A 14,835-nucleotide genomic window follows, 5' to 3' on the forward strand; every position below is an offset into this window, starting at 1 on the left:
ACAGAAAAACCTATTTGCAGATGTTAAATTACTTAAAGGGTAACTCATGTGAAAACCCAACTTTCTTAACTTACTAACATGTTTCAAATGTTGAAATCTTCCTCTCCAAGATTCAGTAAGTCCCTCATCATGACCACGTTTTGAAGTTATGTCTTCATAAAGTTCTCCCCCGTCTGAAATATCAGCGAACAAGAGGTTACGTGAGAGGTGTCAATTATGACGTCATTTTGCCTTCACTCCTTATTTATCCAGCTTTAACAATGCCTCGCTTTGTCTATACAAATATAACGACTCCCTTGAAGACTTTCTGGATTCATGATGCTTCGTGACAAACAGTGATTTTTTACCAATCGGGTAAACAGTATTTAATCTCAAGAAAAGGTAAGAGTTTTTAGTGGGCGGGGCTTAAGCACATTTTGAAAAGAGAGTTTTGTACAAACAGACACATACTGACGAGTACAATAGAGGTCCAAGAACTATTTAAGACACACTTAAATCAACACATTAGTTGAACTTTAAAGACCTTCAGCCGTACATTTGATAAGTTTAATCAAGAATTCTTTAAAACACCAAATCACCTTTTTAATTGACAGATGGAAGATCCGATTACATACTTTGCACTCTGACTGTAAACACGTACCTAATGACAAAGAATGCTGCCCATTGGTTTGTTTTCTAACTTAGCCAGACATTGATAAGCACTGTGAAGTTTCATTTAAGATCTTTATTTATTTAACATTTCATGAAAATCCAGCTTTCAAGCTTTTATATTGGTTTTAGACTCATTTTGTCACATCACACAAAAAAAACGTGGGTGACATTTTATTTTATTTTAAAAATGATTAATCGCAAAAATGTGCATTTTACATTCTCTGATTAAATAATAGAGTTTAGAAAAGAGACAGCTGGTCACATAATATCTACTCAGGGGCCTCAGATGGCCCCCCCTGCCTACCTCGTAGTATGTTTAAATAACTGTTAAACGCTTGTACAGAATAAGTGGGAGCTCTGAAATTTTCCTTTATCAAGATGGTCTTATCTGAGGGCAGACAATGACACTCCCAGTGTCAGACAAAGAATTGTGAGATTGTTTTCAACCAATTTAAAAAGTATCTGCCATTCGTAGTCTGATCTGGCTGATCCTCTCCCAGGAAGGTTAAAGTTTTCACCTGAGCACCGGCGCTCAGTCTCCGCAATCCCTGCAAATGTGTGAAAATGTCAAACATCCTTGTGTCCATTCGCCGTTACCATAATTCCGAAGTGTGTGTTTGCATGCAGCCGTTTCACCTGTCGTCTTGAAAAGTCACATTCGGCTGAAATGAGAAATTGAGTTGTTGAGCCTGATGGAATATGTCACTAAAGTAAACAAATTCTCTGACCCATTCTGTGCGAGTACATTTCAGTGTCAACAGTGAGTGTTTTTATCAAGTAAATGACTGGAGTGGCCCTCTTAACTCGAAAATTCTCCAGCCAGCAATCTTCTTCCTCGGCTCAGATGTGCTCTGCATTCATCCCTGTTGAAACAGACGCTGGTTCAGGACTTGCGCTTGGATGTGGTTAGGAACTTTAATCACATCTTGCTGACATTTTCCAGCTTGCTAGCATTTCTCCTTGTGTTGACTCCCGCTCTGTAGCAACCGTGCAGTCATGACAGCAGCTGTGTTCAAGCATGTAGCAACACGGATCCATCAGTCATGCTCTCCTGGTTTTATCAACTAGTTCTGAAGATGTCTCGTCTCTTGGTAAAGCACATTATAGATTCTACCTCATAAATGACTGTAAAACAAGTGTCAAACTTGAGCTCATCTGTGTTGCATGGGTTTAGTCTGGGCACGGTTTCCTTACACCGTCCAACAAAAATACAGAGGATGATTGGGAATTCTGGGAATCTTCTGTAGGTGTGAGTGTGTGTGTGAATTGTTGTTTGCCTGTGCGACAGACTGGCTTCCTGTCCAGGGTGTCCCCCGCCTCTCGCTCGAATAAGATGGTATAGGCTCCACCTCCCTTCCACCTCTATAAGGGAATAAGTGGCAGAAAATGAATGAATCATAAAGGGTGCTATCTGGGGGGTGATGAAAACAAGGCTTAATGAATCTGTATCAACCGATCAATGACCTTTTGTAATGAACCTGTGTGTTAACCAAGACTCTTGGTGTTTCCTTTAAGAGGCAGTTTTCCTGCATTCAGGCTTTCATCCATGTTGGATAAGCTTGCTGACTTTCATAGATTCCGTGACTCAGTTGAGTGTAGGCGTGAGGTGCAGGGAGTTATGTACATTTTTTCAAAATACCTAGAAAACCAGTGAATCAAACGTTTCATGTTTTTCAGCAGCCTAGAGGTTGGAAACCGCAAATTACACTAGACAACCGATTCTACGTAAAGTGGGGAATTAAATAAAAAGTCTATGTTTCCTGTTTCCTGTTGTTTGTTTATAGAAGTCCAGTAGATACTATAGAGTTAAATGTTTTGGATGGATGATGGTCCTGAGTTTCTAGCATCTAATTATTTTGTGTCCTGCTTACTGTTCAGTATTCCGCCACTAATTCATGAAGACTAAAGCTATCCTTCAAGGACAATATATTGAATGATTACAAATCTGGACTATCTGGTCTTTTTTTGTTGTTGTAGGAAATTGAATTAGATATTGAGCTTCTTCTTGTATGAATGTTGTTATTGGTACAGTAATGCACCACTTTTGTCAATTACCTTTATATGTGGATCATTGTTTTCTATGACAGCCCAGAGGGCACCAAATCCAAAAGTGTTTTAAATCAAGGGGTCCCGCGGAAATAACAGAGAGACTGAGAAAAACACAAACCTGTGATGTATTAGATTACATTACAGAAGACAGCCCTATTGGCAACAAGTATTGACTAACCTGCTTAAATGACTGGAAAACTGCACAACCACCAGCCATTTGTAAGATCCTATGTCTAAAGGGGTTTAGATGGTGTTGGTACTCATTGTGATGAAAATTAGGTCATCTGCGATACTTTTAAGGGCTGACAATTATTTCTGACATCTGTAAAAGTCAATAAAAACTATTGTATTGTTACTTACTGAGACAAAAGTCATGGGCATGCAGTAAAAACAACCAAGCTGAGAATGCTTGGCTCAAATTGTAATGTATGTCTTTAGTTACAGATTAATACAGATGATTGTTGCATAATGTACTTCACTTTATTATTTATGTGGATTCTGTCACTTTTCCCCCAAGTATTACCGTTTTGAATTTGCTTTTCTTGCCTACCAAAATAATGTTAGTAGTTGCATGTTTTAACGTCTAACAAAAGTGATAAAAACTGTTTTCTCTTGTATCAACACTGTAAATCCTGATTGCAGTAGAAAATACTAACCACAGATTTGGTATTATTGGATGTGTGTGGTTGTAAGTAAAAAAAAAAAGAACACAGTCACATTCAGTTAACTAATGATAGCACACCATAGTGGTCCTATATAATTTAAAATGCCCTTGTTATGCAGAATCAAAGCCTTTTGTTCTAAACTTTTTTTTTTCTCATTCACTGTATCATTTTTACATTTTTGTATTCATGAGCAAACACATATTTATCTTTGAAATGTCCATTTAAATAAGCATGCAAGAAAAAGTAGTTGGTTTTAAATCTAACATCTTAACATGTTTAATTCACATTAGAATTACAACACATTTATCATAGTTACTTATCGTATCGTTTTCATTTAGTTAAAGTATATTCTATTTTTTACACTGTTAAATTGACTTTTTTAACCTTACTGTATACCATGAGAACCATTGAGATGCAGACATGTTCTGGTTTTCATCAGCCTTTGAAACATTATGATGCTATAAACCATCACTACCAGCCCAACTGCAGCGATTTAGCTTTATTTACTCCGTAAAAATACTGCTATGCGAAGAAGGTGATGTTGCAACATCCTATTAGTGAAATAATGTGTTTTTAGCTGTATGTTGTTGTGGAACCACATTAAAAACGCCCTGAAGAATCATATAGATTTTATACAGTGAACAATGATACGCCGGGGACAGATAGCTTTGTGCAGTAAGATTCTAAATGGATGCTCGGGAGCAGTATTAGACCATTATTCTACACACTGAATATGACTGTGACCTATTTTCTTTTTTAACACTGCACAGAATCTGGTTAACGTAAAAATAATTGGTCCGGATGAAGGCTATCTCTACACGGTGAGAGCACCACAGGTTCCTCTTCTTCACAAGTGAAGAGAAAGGAGCTTACATGTCAAACTAGACGAGCCTAGTTATGCTGAGCCTTGCATTGATGTCTTAGACTTGTCTTTAATGAGTACATATAGATTCAACACAGCGTCATACATATTCCAACGATTTCATTTTTTAATGCCCTTTTTTCGGTTGCCAAGCGTCTTCAAATGTTACTACTCAAAGAATTTAAGAAAATAAATAAAAAATTGTCGCAACTTCGCACCCTGTTTTTCAAAGGCCCCAAGAAATAGTTATTCTCCTTCGTTTGCCAATAATCTTAAATCAGGACAAGAAACAAATGGATGTCTAATAGAGCTTGTGTAAGTCTGTTGTACCACCAACAGCATTGTCTACTACATCCTTCTGGTTGTACTGATGTCTAGTGTTCACAGGTGAATTGACTTGGCACCTGTGGTGGGAGCATTACCCTTTTATGGTCATTGCTCAGTGTTGCTTATTTTGCCTCCTCTCCTCTCTTTTATTTATGCATTTGTTTGCCTTTTGGACTTGGTGTTGGTTGCCATAAAACCCCATTCTTTGCAATAACTGAAGGCTTTAGTTCCGCCTTGCGCGTCTAACAACATGGATTAAGGCAGGGGTCCCCAACTTATTTTGCACTGGTTAATTTGGGCTTTTTTACAGACCCTCCCATCAGGTTAAAAAAAAAAGCAAAAATGACATGAAGTGTTTGAGAAATACATCACATCAAATGAGCTGAAACAGCAGGTGCCTAGGATATGTTTTTTAATCATTTCCACTATTTTACAGGATTTAACCTTACGAAATGAACAGTGTTGATGTGTTCAGAGTCACAGGCTGATGTGACATTCAACTTTTTTTTTTCAAAATAGAAGACTCTCATTTATTCATCCATTTTCTTCTTACTCACATCTTTCAAATGTTGAAGTTTTCCTCTCCAAGATAAATATATAAAGTCTGAAATATTGGCAAAGAAGAGGTTACAAGAGCGGAGTCCTTTTTGTCATAGTAATGAATTCACTGCTCCTCCAGCCAGCTGTAATCAAGCCCGCTTTGTTTATACAATGAGTCCCTAGAAGGTGATATCTTCCGAGATTGATGATGCACAGTGACAAACCTTGATGCTTGAAGAATCACAGCTGAGTGGAAGTGGTTATGGTGGACAAACATTAATCTCAATAAGCACATTATGAAATATAAATATTTCAGTTAAAAGACAGTTTTGTACAAATAGTCACATACCAATGAGTATAATAGAGTTTCAATACCTGTTTCAGAGACACCAAACTAACACATCATTTGTCCTTTAAAACAACAACTTTCTTACTGTGAGGCAGTTGGGGCTGTTCTAGTTTTCATACAGTAAAAATCAATACAACAGAAATGCTTCTGCGTAGTGGGTCATATTCATTATGTAATTCACAAGTACAAACTCATGATGTACAGATATGAAGTACTCACCATTGAAAAGGGATTTAATGTGGCTTTGCTGGAATGATGGAGATGATAATGACGATGTTTACACACCTGATAAGAGCCTCACAGCTCTTGTCATGGTGCTGTTTCATGAGGCTCTGGTGGCGTTTATTCTGAATCTATTGGCATCGTAGAGCTTGAAATAAAGTAATCCATGTAAAGTACCGGATTCCTTTAGACTTTGAACAAACTTTATGTGGAGTGTGAGCGAAGCGTCTGACGCGGCGGATAAAGAACTTGTTTCTGTAGTGTCCCTTGTGTTGTCTTTGGGTCAAGGTGGGTCAAAGACATTTGTTTGTTGTTGTCACCAGGTCACCTTGACCCATAGACACCACAAGAGTTTATGGATCTGAACAGGTGTGCTCCTAGAAACCAAAGAGCCTGTGTGTTCTCATGACTGGTTGCTGAGGTAAATCTAAGGGAGTGACGAAGCAGCAAAGATCCCATAAGCCCAAATTATTAAACATTCACTCATCGGTCTGAATAAATTAAACGAGTGTAATGAACACACTGCAGGGTTTTAGTAAACATTTTTATTAGCCAAAATCCAGCAGTTTGCTGCCGAAGAGACTTGTAAGTGCCGAGCAAAGCAAAACAAAGATATAATTTGTCCTTGGGAATTACATTGCAATATGAAACACAAACATCTCTGCAGCCGGCGGAAACCAACTTGTAAAATCTTAATTAAAAGATTGTATCGGACGTAGCTTTGCTTACGGAAAATGGAGAAATAATTGACTTGAAAGACAAGTTTTTTCACAGAGTCTGACCAAGACGTAATCCACCAGCTGGAATTAGGGAGGGAATTATGTGTGGTGGGGAGAGAGTCGGTATTTTTAATATCCAGCGCAGTGAAATCTCATAGCTGTCATTTGGCAGCAGATTCTTCATTCTCCACATTTTCCTGCACGTTTTAGTCTCTTTTAGTCCTCATTATGCTACAAACAAAGGGTAATTAAAGCAATCATGCTTAATTACAGCCTTGGTTTACACATCTGCCTAATTACAACTTCCTTTGACATTATTTCCAATGTTTCGGGGAGAATTTTGTTCCTTTTCTGTAGGAGTTTTCTCATTCACTGAGTCCATTTTAATGTCTTTAAGAATTCCTTTAACACACTCCGAGAGCTTGGTTCCTTCTTTTTTGTGGGCCTCTTCCTGGAGCAGGAGCCAAGTCTTCAGATAAAGTCGGATATTTTGGACAGCATCTATTTATAACCAATTCCATTGGTGACAGAAACATGGTAAAAACACGATTTATTCTGCCGAGTGTATTTACTGTGGAGCATACGAATGCAGGCCTGAAAGGAGGAAACCGGAGAGTTGATGACAGTCAGTGCTCAAGATTAATTTACTTTTTAATTGCAGCAAAGTACAGTGGTATTGCCTGTCCAGCCACTAGATTTAAAGCTTAGACAAATGGCAAGAAACGCTTGCTGAGAGTGCAGCGTACTAGAGAAAGTGGGTAAATCAATTGAACACTTGTCTCTGACTTGCATTGGAAAATGTGTTCTTGTTTTTTTTTTTGCAGAACAATTGCACCCAATTTTCATTATGAGGAATGTTCTTGAAGACATTCTATCGAACCTTGTTTCAGATGGAAGCGCAGAGATTCCATCTGAAATTGATTTAATTATACAGGTTTTTTGAAATGCCCTTAAGATCATTATAAAACATGAGCAATGTGATAGAAAAACATATTTTAAAATAACAGTACCTGTGTATTGGGGTGTTTGGTGAGCAACAGATTTTTGACATGGATGGATGGATGGATGCATGGATGGATGGATGGATGGATGCATGGATGGATTGATGGATGGATGGATAGATGCATGGATGGATGGATGGATGGATGGATGGATGGATGCATGGATGCATGGATGCATGGATGGATGGATGGATGGATGGATGGATGGATGGATGGATGGATGGATGGATGGATGGATGGATGGATGGATGGATGGATGGATGGATGGATGGATGGATGGATGGATGGATGGATGGATGGATGGATGGATGGATGGATGGATGATGGATTGATGGATGGATGGATAGATGCATGGATGGATGGATGGATGGATGATGGATTGATGGATGGATGGATGGATGGATGGATGGATAGATAGATGCATGGATGGATGGATGGATGGATGGATGGATGGATGGATGGATGGTGGATCGATAGGAAGGTTTATGGATCATTATTAAGAAATTATATTTGAAAATTACAAATGAGTAATATAATTCTTGGTTGTTTTTGTTGTTGGATATCAAGATTTGCATCAGCCTGTTGCTGTTTTCAAAATGTCTTGTGAATAAATCTACTCGCAGTAAAATAAAAACCTGTGACATGAGTTTATCTTGAGTGCATCACTTTAAACTATCAGATGGAATCATAATTCTACTGATGGCGTTCCCGAAAGAGGGTTGGATGTCTGACCTTTAACCTCAAAATATCATTCTAAAGTATATATTTTAGGAAGTAAATCCCACAGGTATTTAAAACATCCGCATCGGCCATGTCATTTTATTTTTAACAAGATCCTCGGCTTTGTACTGTCTGTAACACAATGGTTGAGAATCCAGGCCTGGTGCTGTTTTATGAGTCATTTTGTACTGGGCTGCAATGTAAGAAATAACATTTTTTAGTCATCTGTTGTATTGATTATTACTCTCTGAAAGGTGTTATATTGCGAATCGAGCTATGTAAAGACACTCATTTCAGTCGAGTGTACTTGCTGCAGAGAAACAGCATTATGAACTCAACGTTCCCAGTCATGCTATTTCGTATTTCATCTGGAGACAGGTCTGTGAAAATAATACTGGAAACATTGAATACTTTCAAAACCATCAGTCAAACCCAAGTCTTATGGTACAGTTCAACAGCTGACGTTTCTGTTATTGAATACATACTATTACTTTCAGAAGATTTGAAAAAAAGAATCCTGTTATTTCGACTATATTTTCAGATTGACACGTTCGCTGTAAACAATTAAGGTCTTACAATTCTTTCTGAGTAGCTTTTTTCCTCATTTTCGTTTCGGAATCTAAACTGTCGTTGTCATATCTCGTGCATCTGCTTCTTCCCACTTGTCGCTTCACTCACACTGACTCTGGATCTGCTGCGGGAGCAGGAAATGTTCCTGAGAGACGGAGCAAGTGTAGCATCTACTGATTACTTGAGGCACCTCATTATGTCAAATTGAATGTGCTGGTGAGTCAGAGTGATTCACTTTGTTCAAGATTTCCTCACATCCTATGATGACATGATGAGCTTCCGTCACTTCCCTGTGTAGATCGTAGCACTTCAACAAGGCGACAGTATGTTCTCTTGTCTTTCAAAAAAAACATCATCAACACACTCGTACAGCGACTATTAACTGCAGTCAAACGGTTGCGAGTCCTCTCTTTGATCGCTAGGATGAGCGTAGTAGCTTTGAGATCCAGACGTAGGTGTGCGATTCGAGACACGGCGGAACAGAAGGAAATCTCACAACAGCATGTGGGACCATTCTGAGTAATTATATGGAGAAGCAGTTTTTTTTTTCAAGCCTCCAGTGAAGTTTGTTATTCCCAATGCTGACACTTATGTGATTTATGTGATTTCCCTTACACACACACACAGTATTCCTCCAAACCATGAACTTCTTCGTCAATTTTTGATGGATGCTCGAAGAAAAAGTTCTGTTTTTTCAATAAAGAAATATATCCTTATTACATTTTCTTCCTGCAAGTTTTTTTTTTGTCTGATATAACTCAACAAGTGTCCTGAGAGAGAGTCGCCAACTCATCTATTTTGTCTTTTCAATTGAAGGATTCCAACAGAACCTACCAGATTTTTAACAAGCGCCTTCCTCTGTCAGACAAACGATTTATGTTTTTCACCTAAAACATGCATCAAATGAAGTGACTCAGCAAAGCACAAAAGGGCTCCTATGAATTCAGCGTGACAAATAGGTGAGGGGGATCAATTTGGTGTTTTCGGGAACTGTGTTTGGTGAGAAAAATGGATGAGGTCAGGCCAGTTACCCAAGACAGGAATATCAGTCAAGGAAATGGTTTAAGAATATATGCATATATATATATTTCTACTACATTTATTTTTTGCTAAGTTCATGTTTATTGATTTTAAAGTTGTAGTTTAATGGTTCTATTAATTGTTTTTAGTTTAAATCGTAATAAAACATTCAGAAACTTGAGCAATTTTGAGCTAAGAAGCTGGCAAACCAAAAAAAATGTTCTGTGTGTCTTCTGTGTTAAAGTTTTGATCCTTCTTAACTTACAACTTGGATTCTATTGTCTTCATTAAATATATGGATCATTTAATTCCTTCAAACTAAGACAATTGGTTGTAACCTTTACATTTCATTTTTCTTAAATGGCAGTGTATATAAGTTTTGTTACATAATAACTGGAGGCTGGCACCTATTTGTGGTCCAGGTCTTGTCACAACACGCTCTCACTCCGATCTTTAGAAACAGCATACGGCGCTGAAGTCCTCTTGCAAAACGTCAAAATATGACGAGATGGGAGTGTGAGTGTGTTGCTGGTCTACTCAGTCCAGATGAAAAATTGGATTGTGATTTTTCCACTCCTTTAATTGTTGGCTGGGCATTAACACAGGCGCAACAACTGAGACCATTTGTCTGTAATTCTACAGTATTTCCTCAGGGGCCTCGTTTTATACAGTACTGTTGTGAGGGGCCATCAAGCAAACGATAATGCAAACGAAAATCCTGAATAAAATTAAAAAAATAAATGACTTTAAATTTGATCGTAATCTGGTAAAAAAAAAGAAAACTTTAAATGTTTGTATTATATTTTAAACCCTTTTTTTTTAATCTATTTTAATATTTGTAAGTAATACTGACGAAAAACTAAATACCTCTAGTCCTATCTAGAGTGGAACTAGTTAGACTAATACAAATTAATACAACTGTTAGTTTCAATATGATCTGTTTAGTGAGATTTCTTTTGACCTGTGAGGGTCACACAATCAAAGCCATAGGTGGCCCCTGCCCACACTTTTGTCCATGTCTGTCTTAAAGCATACTCAACAGAAATGAACCAACTCAGTGTAGAATGTCGTCAATATGGACTCTAATATGATGATGATGGCTTCAAGAAATTGTGTATTATATAAATCCAAACAAGTCTTGTTCTTGACCTGTCCTGATCTTGTAGGGTAAGGTAAGGTAAAACTTTATTGATCCGTCAGGAGGTCTCTTTCCGGAAATTGTTTTGTCTTGGTCTCAGCTGAGACATTACTACTACAAGTCTTCTAAATCTAAACCCATCAGTTAAATCTGATGTCCTCTGGTGGAAAAGTCAACTTTGAAAGTTTTTGTTTGGTAAGAGAATGTTTTTCTTTCCAAAGGCTGCTCCAGCTTTGACAGCTTCATGCTCTACATGGCAAAACCTGGCAGCTCAAAATACACCAGGCTTTTTATTCTCAACAAAATTAAACCCATATATCACGTATGGAGGGGAATTCAATTGTAGAAAAGAAAAAATAGAACTGAGAAAAATGATCACTGCATTTGCTGACAGTAGTCTGTGGCTAAGATTTACCAACATCACAGTCGACGTAACAAAACTTTACATTTGCATTTTCACCTCAGGTTATTAAGATAAGTAGGTCATGCCAAGTCCCTGTATGCATTAGCAGGGGATGAATGAAAGAGGAAATAGAAGAAAATGTTGTAATGCTACTTTATATCATAGGAGCCACAGGGAGCATTAGTTTTGTATGCATTTGCTCTTCATGAGGGCAAAATGAAACTATAAAACTGATCATCTATAAATGTTTCTGATGACTTAATTAACGACATTTACTACTTCCGCTCTAAATATGTTCCTGCTAAAGATCTCTGTTTTTTGTAATTAATATTTAATAATCTTATGCTGCATAATTATAAAATAATATATGTCAAATTGTGATTTTTATCAGAAAGCTTTGTCCCAAGTTCTTAATTTATATATAAATAAATTGTATCTAAAGTAAAACATTCTATGACATTAGGATAATCTAATTCGTTTTCACATTTTTTTGCTCCCTTCTATCTCTGGCTCGATGACTAAAGATAACAATAGTAAAAGCAGTGGCTGGTGATATGGCGACATATATCGAAGCTACAGTGGAAGAATGTTTAATGCATGATTTCTCTTCTCTCGTTTGCGTTGACATTTTATCAGTTCAAGCGAATACAAAGGGACAGAAAAAGCAGGCAGTTTCTGTAGCATGTTGGAAATTATGTTTCCAAGTGATGCTATGGATATATATAAGCTGATATAATGTTATCATGATATAAAATGGTCCATATCGATTTAAAGGACTTTCTTTTCTTATCACAAACCCTTCATTATACTTAAGGCTGAGCCTCAGCAATAAAGGATGATGTGATTTGAATGTACACGTGAGCAAATTATTTGCAACAGTGGATAAATGAACCGGAAAAAAAGAAGAATACAGCGCTAATTTTCAAAATAGTGATGCTTGTCTTTAGTTTTCTTCACTAACATTTGAGCCTTTTATTCAAGAGAGCTGCGCTGTAATAATTTAAGTTAATGAGAATCCAATTTTAACAAATACGCTCATTAACTTCATTGAATTGAAATAAATAAAACTGAGTTTATTTTAAGTATTGCTGAAGCACTTTCAACAGCCTTGTTGAACAGTGTTTGGATTGTGTTGGTGCTTCATCGGTCTAGCCGTCACTAGTGAAGAAGGCCCCTCGATACTTGAGTTCCTTTACTACTTATTAAGTTGGCCTTAAGGAACTATGATGTGATGAGAGATCATTTTTTTATAGAGCTGTTTAATATTGTCTGGCGTTCATAATCGATACACTCAGTATTGTTGATGTTGCTGCTTCACTGGAGCATAAAATACTACAATTAAATAAATAAACTTTTTCTTTTTTTCATAAATATCTTGTGATGTTCTGCTATGATTTCTGTTCACGTGCCTAAGACACCGAAGAGACGATTTATTTTGTCTGGTTAGATGACAAATTATCACATCCACCAAAGTGACATGAGGGATAATGATGGAGAGCGACAGAATCTGCTCTTTGAGATTTTAACATTCCGTGCCAGGAAGAGACTATTTTATTTATTTTTTTCCGCTTGCACGACTAACAATGTTCACATCCCAAGTCGCTGGCAAAAATGGCCTTCATTTATTTTAGAAGTGAAAACAGGCGATCTCACACTCAGAGACACACAAACACACCCTCATGCTTGTAATCTGCTGGAGTGGGCTTTAATGAGGTGTGAACAGAGGACATCTCATTTGATTTCCTAAGTCGTCAGAGGGACAGAAAAACAAACAAGCAGTTTTTGTTTTGGTTTCTCCATTTATCCAGGGATCCATCTGTCATCGTGTTGATCACAGCGCAGGGCATTTTTAAGATTCACCCCGAAGATGATATTAGACGCCTCACTTTTTAAGTTATGTTGGAGGAAAGCGGGTCACTTTGGATGCGTTTACAGCCCTTTGGCAATAACTAAGCCCACGGAAGAAAACATCTTATTAAAGCTTTTTTACATAAATGGCATTGATACACATTCAGTGTATATTAGTTTTGTTCCATAATAACTAGAGGCTGGCACCTATTTGTACCTTTTTTTACCCCCTTTTTCTTTGTGTTCTGGAATTTTATGTTACTAGATAAGCATAGAATTAATTATTAAATATATGTCATATATGTATTTATTTGCACAACCAGTCCTCCTAAGAACAGTATAAGTAAATCCATGTGTTTTCTCACAGGGACTATCCGAAATATTTTAATTTATGTGGTTGTATGCATGGATATCTAACATATAAACTTTTAACTAAAATATATTAGAACGGACAATGATTGTTTGTCCTTGTGCTATAGTAGTACTTTGTTTTAATGTCATTCATCTTAGTGTTGTGACATGTTTTTCTTCAACGCACACACTTGGACTTTAATTTTTCCCTAAAATAATTGACTTGATTGTCGCAATCTTTACACCTGTGGTCAACAACAAGAGGTACCTGTTCACAGTGTCCTTCAAATCACTCGATAAACCTTTACGACACCTCTATTTATTAAACAAACGCTCCAATTAGGAGGCCATGTTTAATGATTGTGTTATTACCTCTTTAATGGATGTTACATTTCTCAGATTTCTTTTTTATCCTGAATGTTAGCAAAATAATAGCCAGGTGTATATTTTGGAATGTGTTAAAATCAAATTGAACGTTTTTGTTGTTCATTCAACATTGTTCTCGGGTTGCTAAAGAACACTGTTACAAGCATAACACCACGGGAACTCCATGGTATCTGCTTGGCAGGTGTCTGTCCTCTCTCAGTGCTTTTAAAGTAGTTTGCGTAATAGATAAATCAAACGATAAAACTGATTTGCCTTTGGACAACGCCTCATGAAGTTTCATCAGCCCATCACTGTCTGCTGGGACAGACATAAAGCGTTTGTTTAATAGGTGATCATGAAAAGATAAAGTTCCCTTCTATCTGAGGAATTTTGAAATTATAAATGACTTTTATTTAAATGCACCTATTTAGCATATACATACTGTAAATAAAAGCTACATATAAATGAATCCCTGGCGAATCAAAAAAGGTGGACATAGGGATGATGATTAAAGACGCCCGAGGAGTTATTGAGTCAGGCTTTGAACCATAATGCACATAAAAAAATAAATGGAACATTTTGTTTTTCCTTCCATTAAGCATGATAGATCATCTCAGGTTGGTGTCTGAGACAGGGGGAGTGAATCCATCGCTGAGTCGGACAGCAAATCTGGATCTCCCTAAACATAGCCCACATCTCTCTGAAGCTGCTTTGAAGACCAGAACCAATTAGAGGAGGACGATAACGATGAGCGGCTAAGTGCACGTCTTTTGTTACTCAGCAGCTGTCTAATTGGAGTCTGCACCAAGATCATGATGAAACCGAGCCGCACTTCCACAACATGTTGTTTTTTTTGGTCACCATAACACACTCGCACTTTATTGTGTCGCTCTGAAAGGGTTTATGTTGTGTTTCCAGATGGTTTTGTCTACAGAATTGATGAAAATGTACTAAATTGACTTTGAGTGTGTGACACACTGCTTTTGTCTTGTAAGTGCAGCTTCTCCTTATTGTGGAACTAATATTAAATCAGT

At 37.3% G+C, this 14,835-nt stretch overlaps 1 protein-coding gene across 2 annotated transcripts in view; it reads left to right on the forward strand.

The window, feature by feature from the left end:
- The window catches only part of LOC148080124 (interleukin-1 receptor accessory protein-like 1), a 222,193-nt gene that overhangs the window by 116,959 nt on the left and 90,399 nt on the right, over positions 1-14,835 (forward strand). The window lies entirely within an intron of this gene.

Source organism: Callionymus lyra, chromosome 5 (assembly GCF_982586985.1).
Source record: "Callionymus lyra chromosome 5, fCalLyr1.hap1.1, whole genome shotgun sequence".
NCBI lineage: Eukaryota > Metazoa > Chordata > Actinopteri > Syngnathiformes > Callionymidae > Callionymus > Callionymus lyra.